Raw genomic sequence first — 19,002 nt, forward strand, 5'->3', positions numbered from 1 at the left:
CAGAGGCTCCAATGCCAGAACATAGAGCAGGGGTGACAGCGGACAACCCTGACCAACCGACTGAGAGATAATAAACGGTTTTGACCGCTTTCCGTTGACTTGCACGACAGCCGGGGGCTGTCAATACATAACGGAGATCCACTTGCAGAAGTCCGGTTTAAAACCGGCGGCCTCTAAGACAGATGCCAGGAAACGATGATCGAACGCTTTAGACTGATCTAAACTGATCAGCGCGACTTTCGCGTCGTCTTCTATGCCCCTTCTAGGATTGTGTAGATCAGGTGCAAGCTTTTCTGAATCGATCTCCCCATTCACAGCGTAGTTCTGTTCCGGTTCAACGAACTCGCCGATAACTACCTGCAGCCGATTCGACAGGGCCTTGGCCAAAATCTTTAACTCTGTGTTTAGCAGAATTATGGGCCTGTAGTCATCTAACTCTTCCCCTCCATGCACGTCACAAGTGATGTGATCACTTCCTTTGTGACTTGCTCTGGGATGGATCCCTGAACAAAATTATGGTTGAACACATCCGTCAGAAGAGGCAGAAACATGGGCAACAGCCTCAAATACAGTTCATATGTCAGACCATCGTCTCAGCGATCTGTCACAGCTGAGCTGCTTCAGTGCTATAAAGACCTCTCACTCCATCACCCGGCCCTGGCAACTAGCTGCTCTAGCCGCCTCGAGGCGGGGAGAGTCGGCGAAATAGTCGCTAAACTCAAAGACCGGAAGATCGGGCTGCTACGTAAAATGCTACTCAAAATGTTTTTGAAACCCCTCGCAGATCTCCCGAGTCGATTTCAGGGTGCGTCCATCCAGATGTCTGACTTTCGCAATGTATTTGTCCGAGCCACGCCTAGAAACCTCACGACGCACGCCCGCATCAGAATTGACTGCTTAGTTGCCTATCTTTCTAAGCCTAGCTCTAACTACTTTACCTTCGTAACGCTTGCCAGTCTCGCGTACAAGGTCCTGCTTAGTTAGTTTCTGACTAACTCTATAACTCTTCCCCGTAGCCCGGCTAGTTTCTGCTCTAGCTGCTTCTTCGTCTTGGCCTTATCTAGTGCGAGGCGCTGGACATACTTGACGGAGAAGCTTCTGATCTTGGCTTTGAGACCTAACCACCACTTACCCCTGGTAACCGCCCCCACTAGTGTCTTTTTAATTAATTTTCTTAACTTATCTCGGAAGTCTTGTATCACCAGAAGGGAGATGTTGAACTTCCAGTACCCTGCTAACTACGGCCTATTTCATAGCTTCAGCCGGGCCATAACTAATTTATGGCCCGTCTAGCCGAGCCAAGTGAACGTGGGACAGGATAGGAAGTCTACTTCGCCTCTCCTAACTAACACCCTGTCCAAATAGGTGTTTGGATAGGAGGAAAAGCTATAAGTCCACTTCCACATCTGCCTCGAATACTCGACCAGAAACCTGCCGACCAGACTGCATCTAGCCATCAGATTAGCCAAGCTAGACTCGCACCTCTCCGACCCTCTAGCTTTGCCTTCTACCTTATATATCTCGGGGTCTAAGATAGCGTTCCAATCCCCCATTAGCATTATCCGCTTCGACAATCTATAAAAGCGTCGAGCCGACTGAAGAATGAGACTCTCTCGCGAGCGGTGCTGAGGGCATAAACTGAATCTTTTATGGCAGCACCGGTCACGACCATTCTGTCCTCTGCGTCCCTATGAAAAACGTCGACCGTCGCAGACAGGGTACATTTTACCAGCAAGGGGACTCCTTTCCCCCGTGGGCTGCCATATGCTGAGAAAACCTCAAAATCCCGGGCCATCACCTGACACTCCACTGAAGAAACGAAATGCGATGATCTCAAGCTCCTCGCATTCAGACTAGCCAAATTCAAAGCCATGGTATCTACATTAAGGTGTGTCACACTCAGCTCCGAAGTAAGCCGGGGTTAGGACGCTGACGTTGTATGTAATGCCCAAGGTGGTCAGGTTTTTTATGTCCTGATCTTCTCTTACAATGCCGCCGACGTCCAGAAGAAAAGTCAGTTTAAGGGCCCTATAAAGTGACGGATGGACCAACACTGGGACCCTTCCCTTGCATTGTTTTAAGAGTTCATAAAGGAAAGGGTCGTTTTTCTTTTGAGTTCAATTCCAAGAAAATACCCTTTAGCGGCCTCCATCATTGACAACAATTGGTCTTGCAGACCCCTTGAAGCCTGACGAAAGTTGTTAGCAGTGCGGCGTCCGGAAAGTTAGAAGGGACATTAACGTCTTTTCCCCTTATGTTTGCAGTCCAGCAGAGGTTTAAATTTTTTCTCTGCCGGTGGTGTAAAACCGTTGCCACAGACATGGGTCTATAAAACACAGTTTCTCCCTCGTTTGAAGGGGGAGGGTCCATGTTGCAGTAACTTCGTGAGCAGGAGAAGCTGAAGGCTCTTTCCCCTCCCAGGTTCATTCTTTTCTTTCTTGGGTGGTGGCTCAATTTGCTGTGGTGTGGGGATAGGTGTTTGTGTGGTGTCTTGTGTTGGTGTTTGTGGTACATCTGAAAGTATCCTTTACCATTCGCCCATGTATGAGTTATTGTTGTCACTTTTGTGATGGTGGATCAATTACTAGTCTCTCGGTCCTGGACAGGGTTCAAAAGAGAGTCGCCAACTTGATAGGTCCGGAACTGTCATTTAAGCTTCAGCTGTTCTACAAGTATTTTAATGTTGGATGCTCCAGCGAACCAACACTAAGCCCCTTCCCTTGCATTGTTTTAAGAGTTCATCGTACCTTGTACCTGTTCCCCCGAAAAACTCGACAATTAGCAAAATTCCACCTCTACGCAGATCCCTAGATGTAAGAAGGCTTTGTACTCTAATAGTTTCTTCTCAAGAATTGCTGGACTTTGGAACTCCCTTCTGGGTTCCTGCTTTCCCAACTGTACTGGCATGTAGAAGTTCAAGTGTAATGTGAACAGACATCTTACTGCTCAACTGCCTACATAGTGTCCCTGCAACTTGTGGCCCTAATACGTCAAATGGCACTGTGCCTTGTTTGGGGTGAAAATGGAATAAAAAGACACCTTCTCAACTTATCTCTAGAAACGGTCGAACTTTTGGTGACTGTGTTTAAACAAGTCACGTGAAATTTAATCATGGCCTTGAGATGGAATGTTATATTTTTGTATCTGTCTTCAGTTTGCGATTTCTGTAGGTTATAAGTGGTTTATAAAAACATGCAATACATATGCATGAGGCAGACATTTTTCACATACTGTATGGCATTAGGTAAATGTGCAACAATTATGCATCAGCCTAAAAATATATGTGTCATCGGCGTATTTGCCATATTCTAACATATTTTTAAAATGTGCAATCATTGTGCATTGACCTATTTTATATATGCCATCACGCAGCACGAAAACGTTCAATAATTATGCAACTCTGGTAGTTCACGTGACCAAACTTTTGATGGCTTTGCGTCGATTTATTATACATTTTTTCTAATTAATATTTTATGCATTTGTAATCTTATTATTTTTATATGCCATCGTGGATCTGAAAATACGCAACAATATTACATCTTAATTATTTTTTAGTTTAATTTGCCTGTTATGAAAGTGTAATAATTACACATCAATCAGATATTTTATCAACACGTTTGTGCATTATAAAATCGTAGAATAATTCTGCAGATACTCGCTTAAAGAATACCTAGCATGCAATAGCTGTTTAAAAATATTTTATTTCGTACCCTCTCTCTCTCTCTCTCTCGATATATATATATATATATATATATATATATATATATATATATATATATATATATATATAAAACACACGAGAAAAGGTTCAAACTCGATTTTATTTACGGTTTTTAAATTTTAACATGCTTTTAGATGAGGGTTGTATAGTGTCCATTTTTTTTTTGTCATAATACCATCTTCCCAGGCATTATCTCTTTTTTTGGTAATAGCGAGAATGTTCTGGCGTCATGAGACGATCATCCCAGGGATTACCTTCACATTATTTTTATGGGGGAGTAATGTAGGGTCCGTTTTGTTGTCATAAGACCATCCTACCAGGCATTAATTTAATTTTTGTGTTTAAGCAGTGCGTTGCCCGGGATCCAGAACTTTACAGCTATTTTATGATGTTGTGCCTGGAGTCACAAAAATAATTTATGTATTTTGTAATGAAAAAGGAAAAGAAATAAGAAAATATTGGTTCGGCTTTTTAATAATCGTCATAAACTTTATTTTTCTTGATCGTTTGATTCTAACCATAATTTTGTTAACACTGTGAAGGTATCTTTACTAAAATTACAGTAGAATGTTTGATAAGCGGGTGAAGGGCTAACGGTTACTTTTAAGATATCGGTGTTGTCCGGGAGCAATATAATTGTCATTATTAACATAATTTCTCTTCAAACTTTAGTTTAACGGTATGTTTGGCAGTTTTGTGAAACCCTCCGTACTAACAGTATAATATTATATTTCGTAATAAGGGGAGATAACAGAAACTTTTTTTTTTCGCGAATAAAAAATTCTTATTATAAACGTCATTTATGCGTTGATTTTAACCGTACTTTTTTAACTTTTTTTACATAGGAGTCACAACGTATCCAGGCCCAGAGACTACTCGAGGATAAGGGTTAATGTGTGTACAGTAGTCAATGTGATTATAGCGTAGTAATCGTTAGTAATGGAAATTTTGTAAATTGGATTACGTAGGCGGATGGTTCATCAAGAACTTGTTTACGTTGGAATTGAAGGCAATCAAATTGTAGTCAGCCGGAAAGCAGGCCAACAGAACAGAGTTCCACAGGCGTGTAGTTCTAAGAAAGAAGCTTTTTTTTTTCATGGAATCTACGTTTAGGTTTAGACACAGATAAAGAGTGGGGGAAAATCTTTGATAGTGGTTTTGGCTAGACGAGTGTTTTTCGTTAAAGTTTGACGAGGGGGGACCATAGATTTGAGCTCAGATAAGCACCTGCCATGAAAAAAACAAAAAACAAAAACAAAACAAAAACAAAACAAAACAAAAAAAAAACACAGACAGGCCCGTAACGTCTCTTCTGTGGGAAAGAGATTGCATGGAACAGAAAAGGGCATCCCCACTAAGCTACGAAGTCTATTTTGAACTCTGTCAAGACAGGATAAGCTGCTTCTAGCAGCTCCTGCCCAGATATGGCAACAGTACTCCATCATTAGACGTACCTGGCTTTTATATAGGTAGAGAATTGCAATATACCGTTAACGTCTCATAATTAACATAATATTGCCATATTTATCAAGTGATGGGAATAGCAGAAACTGCTCTTCTAACCGGTGTTGTCTGGAAGTAAATATTATATCATTATTAACATTATTTTTCTTCACAAGTTTATTTGAACCATATTTTTGGCATTGTCGTTAACCCTCTTTACTAACATTTCCTAATTATATTTGGTAAATGAGGCGGCGTGGAGGTAGATAATAGGAACGTTTGTTCTACTGGGCGTTTTCCAGAAGCAATAAATATTAGATTACACGATTATATTTAAATGGGAAAGCTTTCGCGACGGCTGAAACAACGCGGTCCACATAGTGTAGAATCCCTTTATCATGAAATAACATATTTTGTAAAAGAATAGTTGATGCGCCGTAACCTGAACCTGAAGTAAATAAATAACAAGTTATTATGTTATGGACAGAGTACATGAAAACTAACATAAACATTTATGAACTGAAAGTTTTGACGACATTATAAAAATTAGGTATGGAACTTTTATGCTACAATAATACTATAAGTGGGGTTATTTATATATTATATATTTATGCTACAATAATACTATAAGTGGGTTATTTATATATATTATATTATATATTTATGCTACAACAATACTATAAGTGGGGTTATAAAAACAATGCACTTCTATGGCACGTTGTTTTTGACTAATCATATACAATTTATCCTTGACAATAAGTGATATCCTTCTGGATTAAAAGATTTCCTAAAACAGGTTGATATGCCGCAAATAACAAATTGCATCTACTAATCTTATTGTATATTGGCAATGACCAGATTGATTAAATATATGCATAAACGAGAGCTTCACCAGTTGTCTAAGAACAAAATTCTTCTACAGGTCACGACCTTAACTAGCCTTTGATCTTCTACTAGTCACAAGGTAATGCGGTATTCATTCTTTTCGGATCGAGCCAACTTCATCCGAAAGTAGAAGTTTCTAGGGATTTTTAATTTACAAGTTCTTCGCAGTTGCAAGTACATCGCAACCAGGGAAGATGGCAACGTTGGTTTTGTAGATTTGGGGGTGGGGGATGGAGACGTCACTGTCCTTCTACGTACATCACCTGGTATTTCCAGACAGTTTCCCATCTGGTACTGATCAGACTCAATGTTGATTAACTTCAATAACTCAAAATAACCGGAGTGTCAGCGTAATCAAATTCGTGTTAAGAGCAACATAATAATCTCAACTTTTATCTGGTCGGCTCACTTCTTTCGCTGTCGATCTTTTGATCTTCCTCCAATGAAATTTTCTCTAGATGCTTTCTTCACACTAGTAGACAATAAGTGAAAAAAAGGGTTGATACACCATAAAACAGAGAAACGAAATCTGCCAAAATATCTTAACCATTTCTACCCTTGACAGTAAATAAAACTTGTTTTAACACAACTTTTGTTATTCTTATCATGTTTTCTATTGAGAAAAAATCTTTTTCTTGAAAAATTCTCTTGGGTTTCTTGATATTTCTTGAAGTTTTTTGATATTGCAGAGATTTAAGGATAAAAACAAAACAATTTTGAAGATGCTGATAAAGTTGCATCCGCACGTGAGAATAGAGATAAAGGCGGGAAACGTTTCAGAAAGTGAAGGGAAATGATTAGAGATGAATAAGGCAAGAGATAGGCACAGAGAGAGAGAGAGAGAGAGAGAGAGAGAGAGAGAGAGAGAGAGAGAGAGAGAGAGAGAGAGAGAGTGTGTGTGTGTGTGTGTGTGTGAGAGAGAGAGAGAGAGAGAGAGAGAGAGAGAGAGAGAGAGTGTGTGTGTGTGTATGTGTGTGTGTGTGTGTGTGTGTGTGTGAGAGAGAGAGAGAGAGAGAGAGAGAGAGAGAAAGAGATATTAGAGTTAGAGTAAGAAGGATGCAACGTGGAAAAGACATAGATCGAATGATAGATAAACAAGCCGGGACAATAAAGAGAAAACGCCCTTTGAATAAAGAGATTGAGAGAGATTAAGTGAGAAGAACAGAGTTGCCGAAAAGATGAGTAAAAGAAATTATACGAGACAGAGGAAGATAGATAGAGTGATAGAGAGAAAAAGAAATGTAGATAGATAGGATGATATAGAGGGTGGTTAGAGATAGATTTTAATTTAATAAGAGAGACAGATCGTTAGTGAGAAAAAGATTGCTGGTGAGATAAGTAATAAATAAAGAATGAGAAAGAGAGAGAGAGAGGGAGAGAGATTTACACGCGCTGGTGATCAGAGGTCAAGGCTGGATTATCTCGAGTTCAAATTCGAAACGGCTTTTTTATCATTATTTCTTTTTCTTCCATGTTCCGAGTGAGAAAAAAACAGTGTCATATTACGAATCCAACTTTTAACAATGCTCCTTCATTCGGTCGGCAGCGGGTCGTTGTTTCAGTTCGTTTTTATTTTTCTAAGTCGTATGCCAAACTATGTGAACGCGATAAGCGATAATTTAACATATGGCGGCGACATTCCGAAAAGCTTCTTTTTTAGCGTGTAGGGTCATCCGTACATATGTGAGTCTTCCGATTCTAGCGATAGCGAATAAACTAACACGAGTTCGTTATCGACGAATCGTTTCAGAGGACAAACGATTCTATACAAACAAAAAAGCCAAAAAAGTGTAGAACATTGATTATTGAAATGGCCAAATTTCTAAATGTTTTGGACTCGGAAATATCCGTGATCATAAAGACGAATGACTTTTAGCATCGTATTTTTACACGCGATGTATTAGTATGCCTCAGAAAAGAATGCAGAGGATAGACACAGGGGAAAAGGGAGAGGAAGGGAAACGCAGATTTCCAAATATATTGAATTAAAGTCTTTATTTACTTGCCTCTCCACGAGGACAGAGACACAAGGTCGATTATTTTATAGGGGGGAAATCAAACTCCTTCAAATTAGGCACTCTTGAAAAAAATAAAATTTCCTCATCCTATCCTGAAGGCGCTTCTCTGTCATCTCCCTCGGATCATTTGAAATATCCATTTGATGTAGAAGTTAACCTGGGTTCAGGTGTCGATTGGAGTATGAAATGACTTGTTTCGTTTCTTCTTCTTAATACTCAAATCATATGTTCAAATCAAATGTTCAAATCATATGTTCAAATCATATGTTCAAATCAAATGTTCAAATCAAATGTTCAAATCGTATGTTTAAATCATATATTCAAATCGTATGTTCAAATCATATGTTCAAATCAAATGTTCAAATCATATGTTCAAATCATATGTTCAAATCAAATGTTCAAATCAAATGTTCAAATCGTATGTTTAAATCATATTGTCAAATCGTATGTTCAAATCATATGTTCAAATCAAATGTTTAAATCATATATTCAAATCAAATGTTCAAATCATATGTTCAAATTAAATGTTCAAATCATATGTTCAAATCGTATGTTCAAATCATATGTTCAAATCGTATGTTCAAATCATATGTTCAAATCATTTGTTCAAATCAAATGTTCAAATCAAATGTTCAAATCCTATGTTAAAATCAAATGTTCAAATCACATGTTCAAATCAAATGTTCAAATCAAATGTTTAAATCGTATGTTCAAATCGTATGTTTAAATCATTTGTTCAAATCAAATGTTCAAATCAAATGTTCAAATCCTATGTTAAAATCAAATGTTCAAATCACATGTTCAAATCAAATGTTCAAATCAAATGTTTAAATCGTATGTTCAAATCGTATGTTTAAATCATATATTCAAATCGTAAGCGTGACACTTTTATTTTCTAGAATTATCAGCACTATTCTTTAGAACAAACAAAATCTTACATTTCTTGTTTTATTTCTAATCAACTCTTTCTTGGAGTTAATAAATTTGATCCATTTTGTTTTCGTAAAGTCGGTTCTGTCTATCGCTCGAAACTTTTCACACTTGAGGCTATTCTCTATCTCTACAAATCTACTATCACCATGTATGGGGTATTGTTGTAATATTTGGACTGGTGAATCCCTGTCTCCGTTTGAGGACTTTTGATAAGGTGTGGAAATGTATCTACAATTTAATTGGTCGCAGCCTTCCTTCAACTTCAGAACCTCTCTCTTTTACAGATGTGATGTTGCTAGACTGAGTCTTTTCGTATAATTATTATGTCATGCTTTATTCTCTGCTTTTTTAAAAAAAATTTTACATGGTGGTCACCACTTATCAAGGCCCGGAAGCCACTCAGGGATAAGGGTTATTGCAAGTACAGTACGTTATTGTGGAGATTTGATGAAGTGTTTACTTAAGGGGGCGGTTCATTAGGAATTTGTTAACGTTGGACTTGAAGACATCCAGGTTGTAGTCAGGTGGGAAGCAGGCAGACGGAACAGAGTTCCACAAGCGTGCAGTTCTAAGAAAGAAGCTTTGTTCATGGAATCCACGTTTTGATTTAGGCACTGCTCCTTTGTTCCAGATCGTTCGATTCGTTGATCTAGTAATTCCGATCAATTGACTGTCTTTGATACCTCATTTCAATACATTGACTTTTTAAGACTTAAGCCCAAACTATTTTTATAATGACGAATTGCTTTAATTGGATTTTGCCAAAGCACTGGACTTCAATCGCATTTAAAAACACATAATAATATATTTACCTTAAGAGAAAGCTGTACTATATTTGTGTACTGGAATGCAATTGAAAACAAAAACATATAACATTATTCAGCTGATAGCAATTAGGTTATGCCAAATAAGGTTATCGAATAGGAGTTACATGATGAGACATGAGTAGTGATCTTGAGAAGAACATGTCGTTATCCGGAAGTGACGTAGAATAAAATATGATAAAAAGAAAAGACTAGTTACCACCACCTCCCTCTCTCTCCCTGTTTGCTACATCCCAAAACATGTACTTTAACAACTCTTCCCTCTTCGTGCGTGTTAGATGAAGTCCGTAATGTACAGTTTACACTTCAAAATAACAATAAACTGAAAAAACAAACAAACAAACAAACACGTACGGTATCACTCCGATAGAAACTGCTTAATATTGTTAATTACTGAAGAGATGCCACCTATCCTACAAAGAATAACATGAAACATCACATTACGGAGTGAAGACATTTTTTTCAAGAAAACTGCTCATTTAATTTGAGGACTAAGTATAAAAAGGGGAGGGGATTATAACACTGCAGATAGCAAACTTAGATTCCATTTTTCTGCTCTCCTTGAAGTATACAAAAAGAAACATCTACTTCTTGAACTATCCTTTCCGCCATTCACTACAAATAAGACTGTACCCACTGAACACCATTGTTTCAGAGGTAGTTAGCACCGACTCATATGAAATTGCAAAACTCAAACATTCAGATCAGTTTTATCAACCTGTCATTTTTTAAAGGCGCATTTGTAAAGTAATTAAAATTTATATTATAATTGAATACAATTAACGATGATATTTAAAAACATGCAATTATTGATGATCATTATTTTAAAATTGCATTGTTTTTTTATTTAAGCTTATATTATTAAAATAAGCATCCATTTTTAATACATTATATCTAAGTGTGCTTGACCAAGAGAACAGAATGCTCAAATTCTAAGCTCATCTTGTGACAGTTTTGTTAAATACCTGAAAACTCACTTTCAAACATTATGAATGAACTTGGGTGAAGTTAAACTGTTTAAAATATATGCTGCACAATTGATACCGACTATGCAGCACCCCTAAGATTCATAAAGACTGATAGAAGTGTTAACGACTTTATACTTTGTAAAATCTTACCATTAGTATGAGATAATTATCATCTAATTTCTCCATTAATAGATCTATAAAGGAAAATAACAATCCATTTCGTATATGAATATTTGATTTCGACTAGCCCATTTTTCGTTCATAAAATAAAAGAGTGTCTTAGTCGCACTTAAAGGACATTGCAGAACGCACCAATTGAGAGAAACTGAAATTCTAAATCTATGAAACATGTTTTCCCTTTGGAAGTTGTTCGCGAACACAGTCATCTGATTATTGCACACTCGATGCAGGATTCGTCCCATCTGCGAGGAAGTATCAAATTTAGCGATTTGTTGGAGAGATCTTTTCCGATTCCACGTTCGCCTAGAAGCAAGGCGTTCCTTTGTAATAAAGAAATGGTCATGAGCGATGCCATAAATTCTCTTGTAGACTAAACTTATCTACGACCTTTCATCACCTCTTTCTTACGAGTTTGGCGTCAACCAACAGTCACAGGGGATAAAAGAAACTTATTCGTTTTCTCTTCTTGGTTAGACCGCCCTCTCTCATTTCCTCCGTATATATACGAGACATATTCGCGCATTATATATATATATATATATATATATATATATATATATATATATATATATGTATATGTGTGTATGTGTGTGTGTGTGTGTCTCAAAGCCTATCCCATTACATATCATGTATGTTTTCTTTGAACAAAAATCTGGCAAAGTCACCGAATTCTCAGGAAGAACTATTACTATTCGCAATATTGTCACTGCATCTTTGCACATACACCCCTGATCAAAAAAAGATCCATAAAAGAACGGTCCATAAATAATCTAATCCTTTGAAGCCCCTAGCGCCGCTTTGCGACTTTTAATTTCCGTAGAGATAGAGTTTGAAAATGTGGAGACAGACAGACAGACACATAGCCTTTTCGATATTAGATTAACACCTATGTTCTTGTATTATTAAGATTATTCGGCCACTGTTCTCATTCTAAATGTTATTTGCACAACCTTTCAGCCGATGTAACCTTCGATCATACTTCAGGCATTTTATCCGGAAATAGTATTCTTCAATATTATGCCTTAACAAAATATTCTTTAACTAGCAGCAGTCGTAGAAATTCCACGACAGTTGAAAATTTTAAGAACACACATCAATAAGAAACTTCTTATCACATAATGAAATAACTACAATAAGGTTGGACTATGTACGATTAAAGACTTAACTAAATCACAACGCTCTGGATCTTCCGATCCTGGTATTTCTGCTGATAATTGCATCAATTTCATGAACTGTTCTGATCACGCAACATTATGGTCATGTGGCGGTGTTCTAACCTTCTTTTTTTGAAATCCAATAACATAAACATTAACAGAATTCCCAGTACTTGTCTGTCTTTAATGTCTTTCAAAAGTTCAGCTAAATGTGCATGATGCACGCGTGATAGTAAGTCAGGTGGATTTTATGTAAGTTCTGATCGTTCCAAGTTGTTACATTTCAAGACATTTTGGGTTACAATTGTATATAAGGAATAAGCATGGTTTTCCGTATTTAAAGAAAACTGCTTTGCACTAATTGCTTTGCACCTAATATCAACATCACATAAGTAGGTAATAATGATTTCACCTGAAATACGTAGGTTTAAAATATCACGAAACCAAAAAATCACCATATGATTGTAAATATTTCGACATGACATTTTGCCTGAAATGCGTTGGGATTTTTACTAATTTCAACATGACATGTAAGTAGGTAGTAATATTTTCACCTGAAATGCGTAGGTTTAAAATATCACGAAACCAAAAAATCACCATATGATTGTAAATATTTCGACATGACATTTCACCTGAAATGCGTAGGTTTTAAGGTCCTTAATCAACGAAAAGTACTTTATGACTTTATATATTTTGACGTGACACTTAAGTAATAATGATTTCACCTGAAATGCGTTGACATGACATGTAAATAGGTAATAATGTTTTCACTTGAAATGTGTAATAATGTTTTCACTTGAAATGTGTAATAATGTTTTCACTTGAAATGTGTAAGTAAAAGATTTCCCTAATGAACAAAAGCACTATATAATTTTACTTATTTTGACATCAAACTTAAGTAGGTAATAATGTGTTCACCTGAAATGCGTTGGAATATGTACTAATTAAAACATGACATGTAAGTAGGTAATTATGTTAATAATACTTTTGGGTGAGAAAATGGTTTTAATGATGTTTTACTAATAAAAAAACGACTATAAAGAGAAGTAATTCGTTTCTCACTAATCAATGATATTTTTGTGACACTGGACGGACGGACAAGTAAATTAATAGATATTTTAAATTCCATTCTCTTTAACTCTTAGGCATAAATAATTAGGGGTTAAGATCTGGCGTTTCATTTTATTCAAAATAATTTTTGCAAACATTATCGAAGTCAGCGTAGAGCTAACATACAGCTAGTATATATATAATTAATATTGGAATTCAGATTAGTTTGTTGGCGAATTACAGTGTGATGTGTCAGTGCAAATCTATCTTCGATCGACAAATGCAACAGATATAATCCTTTGTCGTCTGCGTTGTATCTTCTACGCCTAATTGTTACACCCTTAAAGAAAGAATCAATTTAGTCCATGGTGCTGAAAAAGAAAACAAACGAAAACAAAGTTAAAAATGAGACTCGTACAGGATCTAAAACTATTTCTCCGAAAAAGAGGACCTCTTTACTTGGGAGTTGTATTTGACCTCTTAATAAAGAGATGTACAATTTGAAAAAAAAATGAATTAAATACCTTATTATCAAACTTTCAATAAAACTTTGTTAAAGTTATAACTACGAATCTAACTATAATCCCGTGAAATTACGTCGATCAGCGTATTTTTGACACTTCTATATACGTAGGTAATACCTTTAAATAAACCGTTAATTTAGTTCACAGCGCTAGGAATGAAAACAGAAACTCACATCATGAACGAATCTCGTATTTCAATTTGCGGTTTTCTCTCTATTTAAATAGTTTTATCAAAGAAGATAAATTTTGCGTTGATCATTAATCATGTTTAAGTGACATTTATAGAATTTGTAAATGTGTATTCTAGAAGATTTATACTACATACACACATATACACGCATACACACAATATAATAGTACATATATTTTTCTAAGGAGTCACCACTTATCAAGGCCCACAAGCCACTCGAGAATAAGGGTTAATGAGTATTAGGTGTACAGCGAGACAACACGGTGGTGTTTGGTAATGATGGCGGTGAGGGGACAAAATTCAGTTATCTAATAGGGCGGATCATTAAGGATGTGTTTATGTTGCATTTGCAAAGGATCACGTTGTAATCAGCAGGGAAGCAGCCCCACAATACTGTTTTCATAGACGGACAGTTCCAGGAAATAAACTTTTATCAGTAAAATTTCCTTTATTTTTAGGTAGATATATAGATAGAAACGGAAATGGCTAAACAAGTGAGTATTGTGAATATAGATTGACGATAAGTGGATTATCTGCTATGATAATAGCGATAAAGTAGGATTAACAACGTTTCTTCTGTGGAAAAGAGGCAGTAGAAAGATGAAAGGAAAATCGCCCATCGATATTTCCAAGTTTTATATTCTGTCAAGGCAAGGAAATATGTTCTGAGCAGCACCTTATCCAAATGTGGAAGGAATACTTCATCTTAGGAGGTATTCAGCGCTTGTACAGATGGAGGATTGCATCAGAAATGATATAACTTCTAGACCATTAAAACAATGCAAACATTGATTTCATTAAAACGATGCAAACATGTAATAAACAGAATGAACATTGGTTTTTGACTCATTAAAAATAACCAACTTTTTCTTATTGTGCCACGTGCTCCAGATCGGATGAGAGAGCATTAGGAAGATCTTAATTATTACTGCTCTTCAAAGTATTGCAATATATGCATGTGTCGTTTGCATATGAATGTAAAGAATGATGTTAGAATATGGTTTGTGAAATCATTGATGAATATCAGGAAGAGGATTGAATCGAGAATGGACCCTTAAGGCAAGCCAGCGTTAATTCTCCTATTTATGAACGACTATTTTTATAAACCTATAAGAGAAGGAGAATTAGATGATTGAGAGGACATTTCCAGATATTCCATAACAATATTGTAAAGCAGACATGTATTGTAGCTTGCTCTCTCGCGACAAAACAATCACGACAATATTCTCATCATAATTCTGGAGTTTTAGGAAATACTAGACTATGCGGGTAAGTATGTTATATTAGCTATGGAATTAATGTATGAACGTGACACTTGCGACGCAAAGAAAGTAGGGGTTTGTATTACTGTACACATAGATTCGAAAAAGTTGTCAAAAAACAAATATATAATAAATAAATGTTATGAAAGGCAAGATAAGTTACTTTTCTACTAAACTGGATATAATTTTCGTGTTTTTATTCAATTTAACATGTTTATTCAGCTCGAAAACCATACAGTGTTTACCGATGTATTGGAACATTCCAGATGGCGGCCGATTCTCTCTTTAACACGGTAAGTTCAGGAAAAGGTGTTATAAATAATAAACTAGACAAAATACTATTAAAAACAACCGAATATATGTCAAGTTATGTCACGGTAACATATATTGAGCGAATTTCTAACAGTATTTTGTCTAGTTTATTATTTATTACACCTTTTTCCAAACTTACCGTGTTAAAAAGAGAATCGGCCGCCATCTGGAATTTTCCAATACATCGGTAAACACTGCATGGTTTTCGAGCTGAATAAACATATTAAATTGAATAAAAACACGAAAATTATATCCAGTTTGGTAGAAAAGTAACTTATCTTGCCTTTGATAACATTTATTTGTTATATATTTGTTTTTTGACAACTTTTTCGAATCTATGTGTACAGTAATACAAACCCGAAAATAGTTTTTTGTGACATAACAGAAATATTTTTATAAAAGTATATTAAAATGAAAAAAGAATATAGATAGATTTCTATGAGTCGTTCTGTTTATAATTGTTTATTAAAAAAAAAACTTACAGCCATTGAATTATGAGTGGTTTTCTATACTTATAGGTAAGTGTCCACTGAACAGATACCATAATGCTTAAAGTTAAATTCAAATTTTGATATATCTTTTTTTAAATGAAATTGTTAGTTGAAAGTACAGAATAGTTAAAAACACTTTCCCCATGTTAAGAATGGCTTTTTAAATAGAAAATGAAAATAGAATGTAACTTTTTCATTTATTTTAAACAAACATTCATCACCCATTTGTTCAAATATTTAATTCATATGTTAATCATAAGGGCAATAAAACTGATTAAGACAATGCGGAAATGAACGAAGTAAAAAAAAAAAAAGCAGAAAGTATTAACAATTGTTTATTTGGATAATTTAAACGCGAAATAAAAACCCATTGAGACGCTGAAAACGTACACAGTAAAAAAAAATACGTTTTATTGAATAAAATAAAATATGCATCAAGTGCGCTTGAAAACGTAATATTAGGAAAATAAACAAATATTTTACTTGTTGAAAATTTATCACAAATATATATCAGAGGTATACTCCATCTTCAGTGTGTTGTTTTGTTTCTTACTTTTTTCCTTTTCTTCCTCCTTGCCATGTTGTAAAGTTGGAGAAAGAAGTCAATTTGTAAAAAGCCGCGCGTTGTTTGTTTGAACTGTGCGTAGGCAACGCGAGAATAACGTTAAGGATAAGAGTTCATATAATACGTTTTATTGTTGCGTTGATTATTTATTTGTAACGCAAATTAAAAAAAAAACATATTTATGCTGGTAGTGTAGAAGAAAATGTATGAATGTTTTTTAAGAAAGGTGTATTAAAAAATGGAGAATAAATTAAACAAAAAAAGAAGGTGGTGGGGAAATCGCCGTCGTAAAATGCTCTTATGGTTGTTAACGGGTTAAAGTAGATTTATTTGTAAGAAAATTGCGTTAAAATAAATTAAATGTAATACGGAAATGAACGATGTAAAAAAGAAAGCAGAAAGTATTAAGAATTATTTGGATAATTTAAACGCGAAAAAAAATGGGACGTTGAAAACGTACACAGTAAAACAATACCTTTTACTGTCGCGTTGATTATTTATTTGTAACGCAAATTTAAAAAAACATTTTCGGGGTTATTTATGTTGGTAGTGTAGAAGAAAATGTATGAATGTTTTTAAGAAAGGTGTGTTAAAAAATGGAGAATAAATTAAAAAATGTAGCGGTTTGTGTTTATTTGTTTACGCTGTTATGGGTTTATGTTTATGCACGCATGCGCAACCGGAAGTCGTAAACCGGATGTGGGGTTACAACACCCGTTACAAGGTCATTTGAGTTTTATAATTATATAGATTTTAAGATTTCACATCGATCATCTCATTGAAAAATGTACAGCATAAGTACGCCACTGGCTTCATTCGCACGTGAGCATGTATGTAATACGATGATATAGTTTTATTGGCGCAGTATTAATTGACTTTAATTAATTACGAAATAATTAGTTATAAAAAGTGACAAAATATTACTTTCGCAAAACGATTAATTCAAAAGGTCATATTTTTGTATTAAGGTGACAACCTAAAGCTCGAAACTCATGTTCAAATTGTGTGTTTAAAAAGACTAGTTTTCCGTGATAACTGAAAAAGTAATCAAACTAAATTTTGCTATATTTCAAAACTTAATATTGAAAGTCTATGGGAAACAAAGCTACTCAAAACAAATATTTGTACTGATTCAATATGCAAATAAGCTGTAAGGAAGTAATCGTGAAATTTGAAAGGCCATAAAAATTATTCAAATGAATTGTTTTGAACGAACGTAGAAAATCAAATTGTTTACGATTTGAAAGATCACGACTGTGCACTTGCATACCCGATAAACACTCCTGAGGTGTACTAAATTTTGTAATAAATACTAAGACAAATTTTGGATCAATCCTCATGGATCAAAATTAAGGTTCATCGTTTTGTGTGAAAATCGCCAATCTTTCACGAAAAACACCCGTCTAGCTGAACCCACTGTTAAAATTTCCCCCACTCTTTATCTGTGCCTAAATCAAAACGTGGATTCCATGAACACAGCTTCTTTCTTAGAACTGCACGCCTGTGGAACTCTGTTCCGTCTGCCTGCTTCCCACCTGACTACAACCTGGATGTCTTCAAGTCCAATGTTTACAAATTCCTAATGAACCGCCCCCTTAAGTAAACACATCATTAAATCTCCACACTAACGTACTGTACTTGCAATAACCCTTATCCCTGAGTGGCTTCCGGGCCTTGATAAGTGGTGACCACCATGTAAAAAAACAAACAAACAAAAACAAAAAACAATGTGACTCGACTAATCATATTAGAACAGAAAATGCGATAGAGTTTGTGATCAATTAGCGAATTGTAAAACTTGTCTCAAGTAAAAACAGTTCACACTAAAAGAATTAGCACTTAGAGAACTTAGCAGAATATACAAGGTTAGCCGAGAGACAAACAGAAAGATTGAGAGGAAATCGAAGTCGGCGAGTCATTGAAAGCAGAAAGATTTTTTTTAATAAATTCTACCTTCTCTTAGAAAGAAAAACACGAAGCAAATTTCTAAGTCGTTAACACACAACACAAGTCAGATTACTCAATTTACTTTTTCTTCACACAAAGAACAACAAAATGTTTCGCCTTTATCATTTATAGACATCTGTGTTCCAAAAAATATTGTTCACAACTAGTGTTTTCTTAGTTTACGGTTGCGAACAGAATTGATTCAAAAATTCTGTTTCACTAACACAAAAACGGAGCGTAAAACGATTGGCAGCAACCAGTATTAATGCATACGATCCTCGTAACATAGGATTACATCTCCTTTCTAGTTATCCAGCATGCGACTCTTCCGTGATCACGACTACATATAAGCCTCACCCACATTGGTTTGCTAAGAATAATTCTCTACAATTATCGTATCCTTGAAATTCATCCAATTTTTATCTATTGCCCACCTCTAACCACCAAAAATTACCCATTATATTTTTCTTATGATGCTGGAGTTTGGGGAGATAAAGTATATCACATAAATATCAGTCACATATGGACATATCAT

Source organism: Euprymna scolopes, chromosome 16 (assembly GCF_053919585.1).
Source record: "Euprymna scolopes isolate OS-2025 chromosome 16, ASM5391958v1, whole genome shotgun sequence".
NCBI lineage: Eukaryota > Metazoa > Mollusca > Cephalopoda > Sepiida > Sepiolidae > Euprymna > Euprymna scolopes.